General features: G+C 41.5%; 1 protein-coding gene across 16 annotated transcripts in view; it reads right to left on the reverse strand.

Annotated features, from left to right (window-relative positions):
- The window catches only part of EPB41L2 (erythrocyte membrane protein band 4.1 like 2), a 226920-nt gene extending 206705 nt beyond the window's left edge, over positions 1–20215 (reverse strand). For 10 of the 16 annotated variants that reach the window (XM_025381566.1, XM_025381564.1, XM_025381560.1 and 7 more), the window contains exon 1: positions 20049–20215. The gene's annotated coding sequence lies outside the window, so the exon portion shown is untranslated. Of the gene's footprint in view, positions 1–20035 lie in introns of all 16 variants that reach the window. The other 6 variants (XM_025381569.1, XM_025381568.1, XM_025381565.1 and 3 more) reach the window with 1 other exon arrangement.
- Positions 20216–20576: the final 361 nt, after the last annotated feature.

Genomic DNA, 20576 nt, shown 5'->3' on the forward strand with positions numbered 1-20576 from the left:
AGTGAGCCGAAATTGTGCCACTGTACTCCAGCCTGGGTGACAGAGTGAGACACTGTCTTAAAAAATATAAATAAATAAATCCAAACATCCTTACATTTAGCATTTAGGTATACTCTTTGAGTGGTTTTAAGAAAAACAAAACTCATGAAGTATTAACAACAACAAAAATTGAACCAGAAGCTGATAAAAAGCCTCTGCATGTACTACCAATTCACAGGATGAGGGCACAGGTTAAACTACACAAGGATGGAATCAGAAAAACAGAAATTGCAGGAAGGATAGATGACAACCCAACTTCTTCAACAACAACAAAAACTGCAAGGAAATATAAAAGAAAGAAGGGGACAGAACCGATGGATTAAAGAGAATTGAAGAGACCCATCACAATCGCAATGTATGTACCTAACTTGGATCCTGATTCAAATAAGAGACTATGAAAGAAACAAAGACAAATGTAAATTTGAACACAGTGAATATGTGATGACATTAAGGATTTACTGTTAATTTATTTAGATATTATAATGGTATTCTCAAGAGTCTCATCTTTTATAAATACATACCGAAGTCATGTAGATGGAATGATGACATGCCTGGGAATTGCTTCCAAATAATATAGTAAGAAGTGAAGTGAATAGAGAGATTGATGAAAGAAGGCCAGCCGTGAGCCGACAGCTGTTAAAGCCGAATGGTGGGAAAGGAACGGGGAGTAAATATGTTATTCAGTTTAGTTTTGTATATATTTAAAACTTCCTAAATAATGCTTTTTTTTTTTTTTTGAGATGGGGGCAACAGCCCAGCTTGGAGTGCAGTGGTACAATCACCACTCATTGCAGCCTTGGCCCCCTGGGCTCAGGAGATTCTCCCACCTCAGCTTCCAAGTAGCTGGGACCACAGGCACTGGTCACCATGCCTAAGTTTATTTTGTACCTTTTGTAGAGATGGAGTTTCACCACATTGCCCAGGCTGGTCTCAAACTCCTGGGCTCAAGTGATCCTCCGGCATCAGCCTCCCAAAGTGCTGGGATCACAGGCATGAGCCACAGCACCCAGTCAGTAATGTTTAAAAAAAAAAAAAAATTGAAATAATGGAAATGGAAATAAATTAATAATGGAAATACAGTTAGCATATAAAATTCTTAAAACTTTTTACTTTAAAAATTAATTTCTAAAACAATTGAGACATTTTTGACAAAAAAGTAGAATCATGGTAAATAAAATTCAGAATCTTTTTCATCTTCAAATAACTTTAATCATCTTAAAATTTCAGCAAGTCACAAAATGGGAATCATAAAATCTTAAGACTTGGAAGACACCTTGGTGGTCACAAAATTCCATCTCCCACCCAGTGAATCTTCCTCCCACCTTCCAACGGCTTGTTGTCTGGGTCCTTCGAGCCTTGGGAAAGCACTCCTTTCCAAGGCAGCCCCGTTCCATCGTCAGCCTGCTCCAACTGTTAAAAAGTTCTTCTGCTACCAGGTAGAAAAATTCCCTTCTCCAAATTTCTTAGTTTTATCCATGGAAAAAGAACTTTCAAATTGCAGCGACAGTCCATTAGTGAGTTGTGAAATTAAGTTAGTGGACTATTGACTGGAATTTTATTATTATCAAGTAGAAAAGAAAATCTCAGAGCACAATACACACAGTAAGGTTAAGAACTAATTTGTGAAACTTGTTTCTGTTATTCATACATATATATACACATACATACATCCAGACTGAATAAAGGGTCAAGATGTAAAATTTATTTCTTCCAGCAGATTTTGTCAAAAACAAAATTAGAAAGGCAGTGCTCGAGTATTCAAAACATGGTGCTTATTATCAATATTTTATAATTCAGTGTCTTTAAAAAGAAATTATATTAAATAATTATATCTTAAACCAGCTCTCAACAAGCTGTCCCCTCGTAAGTCTTATCCCTTCAGTTATTTCAACGGCTAGTTCTTCAGGTGCTATAGTTTCTCCTCATCTCAACATCCCAGCAACCCTTCATGGATATGGTTTCCACTCATCTTTATTGAACAAATATCTATTAGTGCACACTATGTACCCCTTAAAATGAGGTATCTAAATATTCTAAGTCAATGCAAAATAATCCATTACAGCCCACATTCTACACAAAATATTTCATACATTCATTTAAAAACGATGAGATGCTGGCAGAGATTCTTCTAAGTCACCGAAGATCCAGAACTCAAGAGAAAGACTTAACCTGGAGAGAGTTGTGAGTTAACAGATTATAATAGGTAAAGTCTTGGGTGATAAAAATTAGTCAGGGCTACGAATCAAAGGCTAACGATAGAACCCTGGGAAATAGGAAAATTGAAAGGACAGTCAGAGGAAAAGAAGTCTGCAAAGAACAGAAGGAAAAGTAGAACAAACAGCCAAAACATGTCAGGAGAGACTCGAAGACTTTCAAAGACATCCCAACAAATTTCATGTTATTTATTTCAGCCCATTTTGTAGCTAACAAGACAATCTAGGTACAGCTTACTTGGTTTTCCCTACAAACTTCTGTGAAATCTGTGTATCTCATAAGCAATCCTTGTTTGTTATCATTAAAAATCACTGGCAAAAATATCTTGGATAGGAGATGACCAAGATTAAAATTTTGGTAACAAATACCACCAGAGATTTTTCTCCAAAGTTGTTTATAAAGATATAAAGATACTATGAAAATTTTATCAAATGTTTTGCCAAGATACAATCCCTGTATTTTTTTTTCCCTGTTTGTTTGTTTGTTTTTGAGACTGTGTGTGACTCTGTCACCACCAAGGCTGGGGTGCAGTGGCAAGATCACAGCTCACTGTAGCCTCCATCTCTGGAGCTCAAGGAATCCTCCCGCCTCAGTCTCCAAAGCTAATTTTTTTCTTTTTTTGGGGGGTAGAGACATGGTTTCACTATGCTGCCCAGGCCAGTCTCAAACTCCTGACTGAAGCAATTCTCCCACCTCGGCCTCCCAAAGTGCTAGGATTACAGATGTGAGCCACTATGCCCCGGCTCTTTCCTTCTTAAAGGAAGGACACTTTATGATGAGCAACAGACATGTAAATTAGGATTTATTTCAGGGTACCTGAACCACCTAAGAGAAAACAGACACAAAAAGCAACATCATTTGACCACCGTCACACTTAACTAATGAGTAGACTGGGACTTGAGGCTAGAACAATTGTCTTTCTATCCTCTGCTCCTTTCAGAAACAAAAGGGAAAAAACAGTATCAAATACCTGGTTTGCTGAAATTCCAGTCACTGTAGATTTGGGATAAACTCCTACAAAAGTCTATACTCGGCAGTACTGACCAACGATGTCCAATATTCCAATAACACACCTGCCATTTCAAGGTACTCAAGGGGAGACAAATTTTCACCTTTCAATGGTACTGTGAACGACAGGCTTCAACAGCTCCTTTGTAACCTATCAACATTCCAGATGGACTCAACATTCCATTTCTTTTTTAAGTGGGGAGAAGGAAGACGGTAAGATGAAGGTTATCACCTTATCCTCTACATGCTGCCATTTTCCTGCTTCCCCTTTATAACTAAAGCTGGTAAAGGAACATGGTAGGATCTCATCAGTGCTTTCTAGTTTCTGAATGAAAACTCTCCCCCAATGATGAAATTACATCCTAATACAATAGTGTAGTATTGGCTCTGATTAAAGATAGCTACCCGTGGGGAGGGGAATGCAAATAGGATCGGGATTTGACGTAGTTTACATATTCTTAGGGATAATATAAGACAGTAGTTATGGCTATAGGCTGTGGAAGCAGACAGCCTGGGTTCAAATCCCTGCTCCACGATTAATTGGCTGAGTGATCCTGAGCAAGTTATTTCAAACTGCAGTGCCTCAGTTTTCTTATAGAATACTTAGGATAATAGTACCTACCACAGAGAGTTACTACAAGAATTAAATACATAAATATACGTAAAAGTGCTTATAGAAAACCAGCATGGTGGCACGCACCTCTAGTCCCAGGAACTCAAGAAGCTGAGACAGCAGGATCACTTGAGCCCAGGAGTTCAAGGCTGTAGTATGCAATGATCACATGTATGAGTAGCCAGTGTACTCCGGCCCAGACAACACAGCAAGATCCCATCTCTAAAAAAAATTTAAAAATAAAAGTGCCTATACGATAGTGTCTGACATATATTAAGTATTCAAAACATGGTGCTTATTATTATCAATATTTTATAATTCAATGACTTTACAAAGAAATTATATTAAATAATTATATCTTAATTGAAAGTACAAATTAAAATATAAAATAAACTATCTCCAACATAAAAATACTGCCTGTTACTTAGGAAAAGCACTTTGACTATGAAGTGATTGTCAGCTGCAGCTATAATACCAACAATTTACATAATGATTTCTAAATTAGTGTATCATCGATGTTTAAGGCATGTACCTTCCCTTCTATACTGCCAGCCAGAACCATATACAAACAGGTTGCTTTGATTTTATAACTGCGTAGTCCCATTAAAGTTCAGTCAGCTAAAAAAGAATATTTTGCTTGGTCTAGTTCCAAATTATTTCCACTAAACTATGTTAGGTAAAAGAAGGAAAGAAAGAAGGCAGGGTAGGAGGAAGAAAAGTTTTCATACAGGCGCGGTGGCTCACGCCTGTAATCCCAGCACTTGGGAGGCCGAGGCAGGTGGATCACGAGGTCAGGAGTCCAAAACCAGCCTGGCCAAGATGATGAAACCCCATCTCCACTAAAAATATAAAAATTAGCCATGCGTGGTGGTGGGCGCCTGTAATCCCAGCTACTCAGGAGGCTGAGGCAGAGAACAGCTTGAATCTGGGAGGCAGAAGTTGCAGTGAGCCAAGATCACGCCACTGCATCCAGCCTGGGCCACAGAGTGAGACTCCATCTTAAAAAAAAAAAAAAAAGAAAAGAAAAAAGAAAAATCTAAAAACAATAAAACATAATATAAACATAGGTAGGAGTCATAGGAAAAAAAATATATACAACATCAACTTTAACATTACCTTGAGAAAATATGAGAATTTGAAGATCAGTTCAGATTTGGTTTAGAAATTGTTAGGGTTTTTTGCTGTATTTTTTGTTTTATGTGCCTTGTTTTTAGCACTGGTTAAAGCATTCTCTGTGTCCACAATGCTACATTCAGGTGAAACTGCTTTCACTGACTAAAACAATATTCAGATATTTATTCCAAAAACATCACAACAATATGTCACAAATGATCTACTTTCTGTTATTACACAAAATCAGTAATAAATATGAGCTTTATTTGGGAGACCACGAAGCACATGCCAAGAAAAGGGAAGCGGAGGGAATCTCACGTATTCACAAATAAAATTATATGATGTCTGGAATTTGCTTCAAAATAAAGAGGAGAGTGGGTCAGGGAGTCAAAGGGAAATACAGATGAAACAAGACTGGTCATGTGGCTGGTAACTGTTGAAGCCAGGCGAGGATACGTGACGTTCATTATACCAGTATTCTCTACTTCTGAATATATTGAAAAATTTCCATAGTAAAAAGTTTAAAACAATAAAACACTTTTCTGTAACTGATAATGGTACAGTCTTTCTTCCAAAAACACTTTGATAATCAGATACTATATGACTTTTGAAAAACAACCTAACCAAACATGGCTTTAGAAAACCTGACCGGAAAAAAAAAGTCCTTAAAAAAAATGCCACATTATCCTTCACTGCTATTATGTGTTCTACACAGAGCAAGTAACACATAAATCATAGATCTATAGACTATTCTAGAATCCACCCTCTTTCGATTTAAGCTTGCAGCACTGAGGATGAAGGTGAAATGGCCTCAATTAGGTAGGAGCCACATCTGCACCACATATGCAGCCCACATCTACGGCTCTTCATTGCAGAGCTGCAACAGTTTAGAATATCTTCAACGTACCTTTATTTTCCTCCTGTTTTCGGACGGAGGGAGGTGGGGGAAGACGAATGTATTCACATTCCCATATGTGTGTAATTTAAAACAGACAATCTTGGCATTAAGGAAATCAAGACGTAGGCTTTACTGATGTTGATTTTAATGGCCAAGATCCAGAAACAGTTCTGGTTACAAGTTCATGGATAAACTCTTGATTTCTTTGCGGTGGACAGACCCAACTCAGTACGTGACATTCTGACCTTTCCCACACACAACTTTTACTCACTTTACTAAGGAAAAAAAGTTTTCCTTTTTCTCCTTAAGAGAAGAGAATTAAAGAAAATTTTCCAAGGAAGATGTTCATTTAGTAGCTTTTCTACCAGAGTCTAGAAGCAATTAAACAGAGTAGTGGGAAACAGTAAAAGATTATCATAATAAAAATGGTCCCCAAAAGCAAAGGCTGAATATGAACCATTGTCTAGCTTATAACCACTGCCACATTTGCTTTTCAAATACTTGTGGAGGCATTTGGCACCATTTTCCAATAATCCCATAGGACTTTTACTTCCTTGTTTTTTCAGTAGTATTTCAAAATGTTAACACATTTATTGAACTATTTTTGGAAGACCGAGCTCTGTCTACCTTCAGGGCTCAAGACACAAATATATAAAAGCTACAGGACATCCCTCTAGCTATAAAACTTGGCAGACTTCCTGAGTTTTCCAAGAAAACTTCAACTGGCAAAAGCGCACAGTGTAGAGAGAACAACTCTGGACATAAGAGACCTTGGCTGTGCCTGAAGCTCCATTAGTAACTGCTCCAGGACTCTGGTTAAGTTTCAACTCTTCACTTTTCTTGTCAGACCCGTGGCACAAAATTGTTTTAAAAATCAAATGGGGGCATGGTGCAGTGGCTCACACCTGTAATACCAGCACTTTGGGAGGTCAAGGAGGGCAGATCACCTCTGCCCTCCTTGGTCAGGGGAGGGGGAAGAAAAGTTTTCATACAGGCGCGGTGGCTCACTCCTGTAATCTCAGCACTTGGGAGGCCGAGGCAAGTGGATCACGAGGTCAGGAGTTCAAAACCAGCCTGGCCAAGATGGTGAAACCCCGCCTCCACCAAAAATATAAAAATTAGCCATGCATGGTGGTGGGCACCTGTAATCTCAGCCACTCAAGAGGCTGAGGCAGGAGAATTGCTTGAACTCGGGAGGTGGAGGTTGCAGGGAGCCGAGATTGCACCACTGCACTCCTGCCTGGGCGATAGAGCGAGACTCTGTCTCCCAAAAAAAAATGAAAGACTCAAGTCATTTAGCATACCAACATACTCTGGGGAAATACTTTCCTTATCTATTCCCTGAAACATCTTCTACATTAACGCATAATAGATCTGAATTTCTAAATCTCTAAAACCCACTGGGCAACTAAATTAACCAACACTGATCACATAACAGGCATTAGATCATCCTGACATTTCCTCAGACCTCACAGTCACTACTGACCCACTACGACATTCAGAACCTTCCTTTTTGTTTTACCATCCCCAAAACCCATACTCAAAATCCCTAACATCCGTACCTTCACATTAATGTAAATCCCTAATTATGTCCCACCTAGTAACGAAATGAAATTTTCATCCTTACAGTATTTAACAGAACCTGCATATGTTCAAAGCTTACTGTAATCCCCAAATCATATTCAGACAATATTCTTTTATTTATTGATTTTTAATAGAGATGTGGTTTCCTCATGTTGCCCAGGCTGGTCTTGAATTCCTGAGCTTAAGTGATCTGCCCACTTTGGCCTCCCAAAGTGCTGGGATTATAGGCATGAGCAGTCGTGCCTGGTCCAAAGGATATTCAAGTATATGTGTGAGAACAATATGTCTGTCTAAAGACAGACAAACCAATATATTCAATAAATCTAAACTAACGCTGTCACCTCCAATACACAGCAAAAACAAATTTGGTAAGTATGTATTGTTAAGTCTAGTTCAAGTATATAATATTTCTAAGAGTTTATACTGAACTAATCCTTGAAAGACCACAGGAAAAAAATATAATACATTTACTGAACTTTTCCTAGGAAGCAGTTTCTTGACCAATAACGTATCAATTATCCACTCACAGGCACCCTAGATGTTCACTCAATCACCTGACTTTTCCACCTCCCTCTATATAAATGAACTTCAACCCAGCAGCCGGCATGGGGAAACAAGTATAAATTTATTATGGCTGCAGTCCTTATCAAATGTGAGTACCATGGCAATCTTGTGGAATTTTGTTTTTAATCTATTTAAATTCCAAAATCCAATATATTTAATATAAGCTAATTTCTGCTTCCTCCCGGAACCACACTAAAATGACAGTGAGAAAAGTTTTCTTACAAGGAACAAATTCACAAAAGCAAAGCAAAAAAAATAATAATAATACAATAAAAAAAAACAATGGGAGGGGTCAGGCCAGCAGATATGTCAACAAAATTTTAGAAGATGGAAAGCAGATGTACAAAGTAACTGACTTAGCAGAGCAGAGGAAGCAGAAAACTGTTACTGTTTTGGTGGGGGCCTACAAGAAACAAGTTGATTGTTAGAAAAGCCCTGAGAGTCTGAAGATTTGGAGGTTCCAGGTACCTCTGAGGACTTAGGTGAGAGAAAGAGCATCCTTCAAATGGCTTCAAAAGATGCCTTCATAATTTGGAGGGAAAGTAATCACCTAATAGAATTCTATATACAACCAAACTGTAAGAGCAACCAAACTGAGAGTGGAGAAAGACATTTTAAGACACGCATGCATCAAGAAACCCACCTCCCATTCACACTTTTTTGGGCAACTACTAGAAGTCTTCATTAAGGAAATTAGGATGTAGCCTGTGCTGATGTTGATTTTTTCTCTTTTTTTTCTTTTTTTTTGAGATGGAGTCTTACTCTGTCACCCAGGCTGGTGTGCAGTGGCATGATCTCGGCTCACTGCAAGCTCCGCCTCCTGGGTTCAAGCAATTCTCCTGCCTCAGTCACCCAAGTAGCTGGGACTATATAGGCAGGTACCACCATACCTGGCTGATTTTTGTATTTTTATACAGATGGGGTTTTGCCATGTTGGCCAGGCTGGTCTCAAACTCCTGACCTCAGGTGATCCACCTGCCTCAGCCTCCCAAAGTGCTAAGATTACAGGCAGGAGCCACCACACCCAGCCACTGATGCTGATTTTAATGGCCAAGATTCAAAAACAGTTCTGGTTACAAGTTCACGGATAAACTCTTGACTTTTTGTCAGTGAACCAAGAAAGAAACATAGAGCACAGAAAAAGAGGCAAAGGACTTCCCTGCACACAGCTACCCAGCAGTTCTAGAAATAAAACCAGTTCAGGACGATGGAGGGCCCAGCCAGGAAGGATAGCTTTAACAAAAAAAGAAAATGGAACCAAAAGATTATATCATGTTTGATCCTACCAGCAAGAATTTCACAGTTTCTAAAATAGTTTAAAGCTGAACCAAGGATGGGTACAAAGAAAACAAAGAAAATAAGGAAAAGGATAAGGATCAGGATAACTTCAGGATGAAACATAAAGTTGTAAAAGAAAGTACATGTAATCAAAGCACTTTACATGACTCAGCTTTGGTATATATAAGCTGGAAAACGGAAGAGGGGAGAAAATGGGAAGGAGTTAGTAAGGAAGCTAACTAGAGGTAGAAAGTCAAACAGGTATTACATGTAAAATGTAAAAATCAAGAAACAGGAGTAAGCAGACCTCAGCAAGGTAGCAGAATAGGCTTTTCTAGTGCTTCTCTGCCCCACTCGGCCTGCTAACCTCACCCCTACAGAAACATCAATTTGAACAACTATCTACACACAAAAATATAAACTTTTTTTTTTTTTTTTTTGAGGATTTCACTCTCATTGCCCAGGCTGGAGTGCCATGGCACGATCTTGGCTCACTGAAACTTCCACCTCCTGGGTTCAAGCGATTCTCCTGTCTCTGCCTCCTGAGTAGCTGGGATTACAGGCATGAACCACCACACCCAGCTAATTTTGTATTTTTAGTAAAGACAGGGTTTCACCATGTTGGCCAGGCTAGTCTCGAACTCCTGACCTCAGGTGATCCGCCCACCTCAGCCTCCCAAAGTGCTGGGATTACAGGCGTGATTCGCCGTGCCCAGCCACTAAACTTTTAACAAATAATAAAACATAAAAATATTCTGTCACTTTAAAAAAATCAAGAAACAAGAAAATCATGTTATTTAGAGACAAAACACCAGAAAATAAAACCAAAACTAGTGAAAGTAGCTGTGGCAGACTGTCACAGTTACTACTTGAGACCATGACTACAACAGTTGCTACTGTTAACTACTTGAGACCATCATTCGGAGACTGAACAAAGGGACGAAGGGACAAACGTGGAAATGATAACAACAAAAAAAAGAAACTGTTTTAAAGCAAGGGCCAGGGGAAAAAGAAAAGAGCTCCCTGCTTCTAGTGAGCAAAGGCAGACCCCTGAGCTTCCACAGCCCTTTCTATTTATTGGGTAACAAGAGCAGGGAGGAGGAGGTAACGATTGGTCCACTGCTTAATTGATCACAGGTTCGTATTGTTACTAACAGGCTTCACATGTACCTAATCACAAGAAACACTGCACTTGGGGCGTGTCTGCCCTCAGCATTCCTTCTGGGTGGCATATGCAGTTTGTCAGTTTGCCAACATTCTGCATTTATGAGAAAGTTTGCTGCTTACTCCTATAGCCTCCAGTGGTATACTGAGTTGATCATGACCCTCATTCTTTCAACCTCCAACATTTTTGTTTGTTTGTTTTTGAATTAATTGAGAAAGGCAACTACAGCCTGTGCAGCCCTTAATTGCCGGTTGGTGGTCCAGCTGATCTTACAGACACACAGGAAACCATGGCCAGCATGGCCACAAACATGGAGTCAGTGGTCTCTGCCTGACCCTGACACTCTAACAGTTTCTCAGCCTCCTGCGTAGTTTTCTTTATCTGTCCCCATGTCATGGGGGTTGATGTCAGTGTGACTCCAGTCGGTCCTCTGTTCCAACTTTGCATTCAGATTCAACTGGCTCATGGCTTGTACTAGGGGAATCAGGCCTGTAGCTGGAATCCACGGGTATCTCCAGTCTTCCATTCCATGGTCACACACACCTTGAGGGCACCCACACAGTTTGTTCGTCTCCTTATGTTGCCGCCGGCAGACTTGTATTGGGGTTTCTCGTTTGTCTGGTTGGTTTTAGTTTTTTCTGTTCCAGCAGACCTTCCTCGTTCAAGTCCCTATAGGACCCTGTCTCCATCTGTCTCTGTCTGTCCCTGCAAGTTTCTGCTGGCTTCTGCTAGTCTCTGCTAGTCTTTGCTAGTCTTTGCTAGTCTTTACCTATCCCTATCTTTCCCTGTCTGTTCCTATGGTCCCTGTTAGTTCCTCCAAGTTGGTGCAAGTCCCTATCTTTCCCTATCTGTCTCTGTTTGTCTCTATTTATCCCTACTTATCTCTATTTGTCCCTGCAGGCCTCCTCAGGTCCCTTCAGGTCTCTTCAGGTCTCTGTTTGTCACTGATAGTCCCTGTTCGGGCGCCACTTGTGGCAGACTGCCACAGTTTCTACTTAAGACCATCACTATGACAGTTACTACTGTTACTACTTGAGATCGTCATTATGAGACCAAACGAAGGGATGAGCGTGGAAATGATAACAACAACAACAACAAAAAAAAAACACAAAAGAAACTGTTTTAAAGGGCCAGGGAAAGAAGAAAAGAGCTCCCTGCTTCTAGTGAGCAAAGGCAACCCCTGAGCTTCCACAGCCCTTTTTATTTATTGGGTAACAAGAGCAGGGAGGAGGAGGTAATGATTGGTCCACTGCTTAATTGATCACAAGTTCGTTTTGTTACTAACAGGCGTCACATGTACCTAATCACAAGAAACACTGCACTTGGGGTGTGACTGCCCTCAGCATTCCTTCTGGGTGGCATATGCAGTTTGTCAGTTTGCCAACATTCTGCATTTATGGAAAAAGTTTGCTGCTTACTCATATAGCCTCCAGTGGTATACTGAGTTGATTACAACCCTCGTTCTTTCAGCCTCCAACAAGTAGTTACCTCAGGGGAGTAGAAATCTTTGTCAAGAAGGGAGCTAGGGCACTAGTCTGCTGCTTTTCTTCATAATCCCTACAGTACTACCTGACTTTCTAAATCATATAAAGCACCCCAGGGAATGCCATTTGCACTTTAAATGAAAGCAAAAAGTGCAAAACCACAAGAAAGGCAGAAACTAAAGGTCGAGGGACAGCCACATTTTATTCCGATGTGTTTTATCCTCTGGTATACTTTTCTAATATTGAAACATCAGGCTAGAAACATTACTCTAAATGTTTCTAGTCTGAAAAACTAGATGAAGGGTACTCCCTGTTCCAGCATAATTCAAGAATCACACAACTAAAAGTAGTACTCAGGTCTGCTTCATAATCATACCTTTACACAAAAAACTAGATGGGTGAACCCAGTCAGGAAAGCAAGCCTGTCTTTCATAAAAGTTAGACACTGCAAATGCCAACAAATTCCAAAAAACATCAACTTCTACTGAGTAAAAACATCAAACAATTAAAAGCAATAACTGGAACTCACAGAAAAAACAAGGGTTTTAGCCATACACAAGCTGGGTGCCCTTGAGCCATTTATTCAATTTTTAAGCCTCAGTTTCTCATCCATAAAATGAGCACACCAGCTACTCCAAGACAGTGCTGCAAAAAAGGAGCAGGGTTATTAACATATATAAAGTACCAATTACAGCACCTGGTGTATAGTCTGTGCTGCAAAACCATTAGCTTCCTTATTATTTTTTTTTTACATGTTTATTGATTATCAATGCTTCACGCCTTACAGGATTACTTACGATGGAACCCAGAACAAAGCTAGAACTGAGCATAAAATGCATGCGTCAGGGACAGGTTAAGCAAAGCAGCTGATGCGTGACAGCACCAGAAGCAACAGACCCAGTGGACCCAGTGGGCCCAGTGCTACACCATCATCCAGTTTTTCTAGCCTAAAATTAAAATATTGATATAAAATCCGATTTCTTAATGTTGGCAACTAACAAGTTAAAATACTATGTTGCTGGAAATTATGTGTGCAGGTATATTTCACACAGATTTATAAAGGTTACATTTTAATGCCATATGCAGAGGTTTAAACATTATCAATAAAAATTCTACTCACTAATAGGCTTTTTTCAGCAAGTTTACTGTGATTATAGAGAGAAGTTATAATAGAGCATATGCACACAATTTTACATTTATAATCAGTTACCTCTGGCAACATAACAAAAAAGACTACATTATCCCTGTGTTATTGAAACTAGATCCCAACTGTTTTGCCATATATATGTTCTTTTGTAAATTACCAAAAAGAATGAAGACAAGAGTTTCTAAAAGCTCAAACATTTATAGACACTGGACTGAAATTGTTAAAAAGTGGTTTTAACTTGTGATCACCATAGGAAATTACTGTTTCATATCAAACACTGTACTTCCACACAGATAATTATTCCTGACCACTGCAAGAAATCTGCTTACTACATATTCACCAGTAACCAACCCACTAGGACTTTTCTTAACCTAGTAATTTTTACAGATGCCAGGCACTCTGTGAAGCATTTTATAAGCATTAGCTCATTTAATCCTCATGGAACTCTGAGGTAGGTATGATTTTTAACCCCTTACTACAGGAAATGAGGCTTTGAGAAATAATTTGCCCAAGATCACAACGGCATATGTGGCAGTCTAACCAGCATCAAATAGCGTGGACATGTTACTGATCCCTTCTAATCAATATTCCATCAAAGAAATTTGTGAGGAAATAAATGCACATTCATTAAGTTCACAGGTAAGAATATGAGTGGCCAGGATTATATCAGAATTCAGTTTAACCTTGACAGGTATGTAAATGGGGGTCAACTAAATGAATTCAAATAAATGGAAAGAAATACAATGGGGGGTAGGGGAGAATAAATGATGAAAAGAGCAATAGGGTGAAAAAATGAAAAAGAAGAGAAAAACAAAAGAATGCTCTTAAAACATCCATCTTCTAATCTCGAAAATAAGAACTGAAACATCAGTTCTCAACCTTTTCTGTTTCCCAAAACCCTTTCAAAAACCGCTCCTAAAGTTCTCTTTCTCCCTCAACCTGTCTCTCTCATCCACTTGTGCACACACACACACACAGAGATGCCACACACACACAGGAGAGTATGTACATGGGAGCTCAATACTTCACTTAGTCTCAGGCAGTTTATGCACCCGTGAGGCCCAAGAACCCCACTCTCCCCCGCAGGTCAGGAGTCTGAACCAAATTATCTCCAAGTTCCCTTCTGGCCCTCGAGGTAAATGAATCTAGGGTGAAAAACAAGTAGCTTCTGGACAAAGAGAGAAAGAAACAAAGAATTATGGCAGAGTGTAAATCACATTTTAATTTTATGTATTTAAGCTACTGGGATATGTACATATATTGATAGAATGTAGGAAACTCTGAAAAATGTGAGTAAATTCAGCACTGTTGTTACAATGGCCCAGCCCTGACGCCCATCAGCAGGTCTGGAAACTTGATTACAAGAGCTTGGAAAAGGTGACTTCAGAGCTGGTAATCAGACCTATATGACAAGTTTTTTAAAACCACAATTATTCTGGAAAAAGGCAACTGAAGGGTAACATAGGTCTTTAAGTATTTGAAAATTCTTTATTGAAGGTTGATGGTGAGGCCCTAAGAGCAAAGCAAGAAGAAACCGGTCTCTTCAGAAAGATTTGGTTTAAATGCATGAACTACCCTAACTGACCTAGGCAATAAGGTCCTACAGATGAACACTGACAAAACCACTTTGGGAGCCTTTCCATGCCCTCCAGTTCCTAACCTGGGAAGAACTAAAATTATCCCCATGATGCCGGATTTAGTTATCTATGCAAAATGTCAACTTGGCTATCTAAAGCAAAACCTTACTTAAGATACAGCTCAGATCTCAAGAAAAGATTGTTCTTATCCTTCAATTTATTCCAGATTATTTGGGAGATAATCTATGTACTTTTTGACTTTATGGCTCTAATATGCTAGAGTGAAAATATGCAAAATTCAGAGAGGTATCTGTGAAGTGAAAACATGTTTTGATTTTAAAGATAACTGAGAATATGAAATTAGCTCAATTGCAATCTTTGAAGAAAAAAAATCCAGAAGCAGTATGAATGCACTCATAGATCACATGAAATCTATTCCAATGCCAAGGGGTAAGAGATATCACTTTGAAATAAGAAACTTCAGAAAGCTCTGAAATTCTAATTAAAATTAATACTACCCCAACACCACAGAAATACACAGATTATCTACTCTTCTAGACATGAAAAACATGCATCTAAGAAACTTACAACACAGATCCGAAGCCAACCACAAAACCAGGAGAAACAATACCAGTGGTTAGAAAAGCAAATCCTCTAAATGAAATATTACCGACATGATATTTCTACATGAAACATTACCCATTTCTACGTCAACTCTATCAAAGAATCTTCACTAAAGATTCTTCTCCTCTAATATATTAAAGGTTCAATGAATTAATGCATCAAATATTTATTAAATACAATGAGTAGGTGCTTCACATCACGAATACATACAATATTCCCTTTCTCATATGAAATACACATACATACACATACTTTATAGAAAAAGCTACCAAAATCCATTAGCTATAACTATAAACCGGCTGGGCACAGTGGCTCACACTTGTAATCCCGACTTTTTGGGAGGCCAAGTCGGGTGGATCACTGGAGGTCAGGAATTCAAGACTAGCCTGGTCAACATGGTGAAACCCTGTCTTTACTAAAAATACAAAAATTAGCCGGGCATGGTGGCACACATCTGTAATCCCAGCTACTTGGGAGGCTGAAGCACCAGAATCACTTGAACTGGTAAGACGGAGGTTGCAGTGAGCCGAGATCACAGTCACTGCACTCCAGCCTGGGCGACAGAGTGAAACTGTGTCTCAAAAACAAAACAAAACAACAACAACAACAAAAACTATAAATCATTTCTAGATAATAACTGAGATGATTTATTTCTTTCCTTCTTGGCTTCCCTGTAACAACTTCTTTTTTTTTTTTTTTTGAGACGCAGTCTCGCTCTGTCGCCCAGGCTTGGGTGCCGTGGTGCAATCTGGGCTCACTGCAAACTCCACCTCCCGGGTTCAGGCCATTCTCCTGCCTTAGCCTCCCGAGTAGCTGGTACTACAGGCGCCCGCCACCACGCCTGGCTAATTTTTTTTATTTTTAGTAGAGACGCGGTTTCACGGTGTTAGCCAGGATGGTCTCCATCTCCTGACCTCGTGATCTGCCCGCCTCGGCCTCCCACAGTGCTGGGATTACAGGTGTGAGCCACCACACTCGGCTATAACTTCTAAATAACTCTAATAGCTAACTTGGAGGCTATTTCTCTATAGTTAACGACACCAGGCATTGACTCCATTTTAGATTTTAGTCCAGGGCACTGCCCACGCAGAGAAATGCTACAAATCGTACAATATCAAGTTGCTGGTTTATGCCAAAACATGGCATCCCAAAGGATGTTCTGTCTAGAAGGTGACAGAATCACATACAAATCTTCTGTTTGCTCAGACATTCCAAAGAGATTAGAACTGTTTGCATGTTGAGAGGAAGAGACTAGGGCTAAGAGTGGATCTGCTGACTCCTAAGGGTTCAGCCCTGAGATTCCAAGATTCTATAAAAGAGCAGTAAATTAGGGTTTGGCTACTATTTGCTGACTACGAAAGCCAGCATAAACATTTACTTGAGGCTTTGAGATCTGTAAGGGTACGCAGTGGTTAGGTACAGTAATTCTGAATCTGAAAAAAAAAAAAAAAAAAGCCCACTGGAAATGTTTCTAAATAAAGGTGGGATGGAGGAAGGAGGTAGGCACATTTCTTTTGTTTTCTCCAAGTAAACAATACAGATTTTAGAAATGCAAAATGTGACTCAGTGGTATTGATCCCGATAAACTGTTTATTTGCCTTATAACACTAGTAGCAAGTCATACTTTTCAATAAAAAGTCCACACACAGCTTTTAAACAGACTACTTCAGTTCAAAAAAGAAAGAAAAGAGCCTGTGTCTTCAGCTGGGATTACAGGCGTGCGCCACCATGCCCGGCTCATTTTTGTATTTTTAGTAAAGACAGGGTAGAAACAGAAACAAAACAAAACCTTCAAAAATATTTAGCATTCTGCAATATAAAATATAAACCCCACATTCCTAAATGAAATGGCAAAGATACAACCTTTGTAGTTCACTGGCCACAGTAATATGAGAGGGGTGATTCAGGGCAGAACCTGATGTTAAACATAACTGTACAATATTACTAATTACAGAGAAATTGTACCAATAAATATTTTGGTTGTGGACTGCTTTGTCATCTTTGCAAGTATTTTTAGTTGAAAGCAAGTGGTTGGGTAGTACACGTGGACATGGTTCTGATTTTTAAATACCTATTTTTACTTTCTGGTCACTGGTTAGGTTTTTTAAACTCAATTCCTTAGAAGTAGTAATTTGGAAAGGGTAAGCCACAAGAATGTTACGTTAAGAAGCCAAGGATCTAACTAGCTCAGCAACTCAGATCAGCACAAAGCTCATTTGGAAACCTCCAAGTGCTCGCATATCTAATGATGGACCCAGGCAGTCAGTAAGTCTTTAAGAACAGGTATGAAAGTGAGCAAACTGCCCTAAAGCTATCTCCTGAAATACAGCAAAAGATATCTGAATTTCCTTCTTTTATATTTAGATAGTTATTTTTTTGGTGGCTTCTCTTCAGATTCATCCCCTAAATTAAATTTGCTTCTTTCTACTTGGACTTAAATTTCAGATTTGAAGCATACATACCCAGTTGCTACAAAATGCTCCCTGGCAGTTTACGTTTTCTACAAAAGTTCGGAAAAATTTTACTGAAATTATAGCTTTGTTAACTGATTTTTTAAATCGCTTTCAATCTTAACAATCACCATCCAATGTAAATATCAAGAGTTCGAGGGACGTGGCTCAATTCATCCACAAATTTTCTTTCGAAGGTTTTTGCAAAAAGTGCTCTTAACTACTTGGACTAGTGGTGAAAGATTAAAGAACTGTTATGACTAGGTCTTTCTTACAGAGGGATGTTTTAAAAGGAAAGAAACCGTCCCTTCCCGTTACGCTAAATGAGCAGCCTCTTGTTCTCAGCAGTCTGTCTGCACACAAGACCACTACTGACTTCAGTGGGAATTCTGCCCAAGAAGTGAGGAAGACAGGATAGGATTAAATTAGCGCTAAATCCACACCATTGTTCCAAGCCATTACCAGTTGTACAGTTCTCCAATAACCTCCCAAGAATAGATATCTGAAGTTTGATGGTAGTTCTTAAATTGAATTAAAAGAATGACCACTCGAGCTCTGACAGGTGACACAGCATAGCTCTTTAAAAGTTGCGTCAAACTCACAGCCTGATGGATGTACCCCGTTGGCCCTTATCACAATTCAAGATTGCATTGCAGTGTAGCCCCCATCAGCGGCTGCAACAGCCACCCAGTGATTTCTCACAGCAATGAGCCTGCAAAGGGAAACTGAATAGGATTAAGCACTATTCGTTCCCCACTGAAACCTGCTCAAAGCTTGAGAATTCTAAATCCTAGCCCTTGCAGCATAGAAATTGACTCAGTTTCCCTCAAGTGCTAAGCCCAAGGTGAAATGTGACAGAACACCAACTGAAATGTTAATTCTCAAGAGCATTATAAAGAGACCACAGAAATAAAGTATTCAGTTGAAAAAAAAAAAACAATAAAAACGGGGGGTGGGGAGGAAATAAAGATTGAAGAAATGAGGGGAAAACCGCGAAAGTCTTTTTTTTAAAACAGCTTAAATAACAGTAACAAGAGGAACAAGACGCCTGGCACACACACGCCATTTCAGAGGCAAGAAGTTCAAGAAACTGGGGAAAGATGTGATTCAGAAAAGTGAAAATATAGCCACAGCTTCTCTAGGTTCCACCTTCCCTCCCAACCACCCAGGGATCTTAAAATTAGGGGCAGCTGTGGTGTTGATGGGGCAATTCAATGAAAGACTACCCGGGTCAGTAGGGAGGGCTCCATACCCAGACCCCTCCCCAAAATAATAGACTCTAGGCAGGAGTTCTTCTCGCCAAACCTCATTTTATTAAAAAAAATAAAAATAATAATAAATAAATAAACTTGACCTCAGGGGAGGTGAGCGATCTGGAGAAGCATAACTGATGTCCTACCACAGACGTCAGGCTGCTGGGGGCAGCGTCTGCGCCTGGGGATGGGGTCCCCAGACGCCGACTTCAACCCTGTCGCGCTCCTTTAGGTTCTCCTCGTCCTTCCCCGCTGCTCCCCTAAAAATGCTCCCAACCCTCGGCCCCCAGCGCGGGAGGAGAAAAAAACAAGCCATCGGTGGTGAGATGGCCTGGGTGTGGGAACTGTAACGATCCGAGCACGAAACACGCGTCCCTCTCCGCAGCTCCCAGACGGCGCAGGCGGCAGCTGGGGGCGCGGGCGCAAGCCGACGCCGGGCCCGACCCGCACCGCGCGTGGGGCTGGCGCGCCGCCCTCGCCCGGCTTCCCGCAGTCCCCACGCGCGCGGCCGGCCCGCGCTTCCCCTCCTAAAACCCTCCTCCTGAAGGGCGACGCGGCGGCCGAGCCCCTCCCCGCGCGGGGGGGATGGAGACGGATTTCTCCCGCTGCTGCTCCACGGGGCCCGGACGCGTGACCTGAGCCCACGGCACCCCGGGGGGGACGGCGTCCTCCCCGTGCCCCCGCCTCTCCTGGCTCCGCCAGGACGCAGCCCCGGTCCCCCGGAAGAGGGAAGAGGGGGACCGCGGGGAGCAGCGAAGCCGGGATCCGGCTCGGAGCAACAGGACCCGGACCCCGGGGCAGGAATCAGGTCGGGCAGAGACCGGGAGGGAAAGGAGAGAGGGAGCCTCAGAAAATCCCAAAGCCGGGCCCCCTCTCCCCGCCCCCCATCCCGGTGGGACCGTCCAGCCACCGCTTCCTGCCTGGGATCAGCTTCCCAGCTGCAGCCAGAGGAAAAATCTGAGCCGCCCCTGCAGCCCCACACTGACGAGTTGCCCGGCCCGTGCAGCCCCGCACGCCTCCTTACCCCGACGCCGCACCTCAGGAGCTCGCTCGCCGCGGGGACCCGTCCCTCTTCGGTCCCAGCCGCCGGCAGCCGCGCCTGCCTCCTCCCTCCGCTAGGTTTCAAATTGAAATTCCCTGGCTGGGGCCGTCAGAGGACTCTGAGCGCCGGCCCCGCCCCCTTGCGGCGGAAGCCCCTCCCGCGCCCCCGCCGGACGAGCCCCCGGCGCGGAAACCCCCGCGGGCGGTCCCGCCCCCGACGCCCAGGCCCCGCCCCTGCGCGGGCGGGAGACCTTTCCCGCGGGATTCGCTGAGGGCTGCCGCGGGGACCCGGGGCTGGAGGACGTCCTTCGCCCTCAGGGCAGCCCGGATGATAGCTAATGCGCCTGGGTAAGGCGTTCTCAACTGCGGTTCCTGGCCTTAAATGTCCTCTTAACTTTTAAAAGTTATTTATTCAAAGTGCATTCGCTGACTAATCCTTCATTGAGCGCCTTCCTAGAGGTAGACACTGGAGCAGAGCCTGGAGATGCAGAATAAGGAAAACTGGGTCTCCCTCAGTCTAGAGT

Source organism: Theropithecus gelada, chromosome 4 (assembly GCF_003255815.1).
Source record: "Theropithecus gelada isolate Dixy chromosome 4, Tgel_1.0, whole genome shotgun sequence".
NCBI lineage: Eukaryota > Metazoa > Chordata > Mammalia > Primates > Cercopithecidae > Theropithecus > Theropithecus gelada.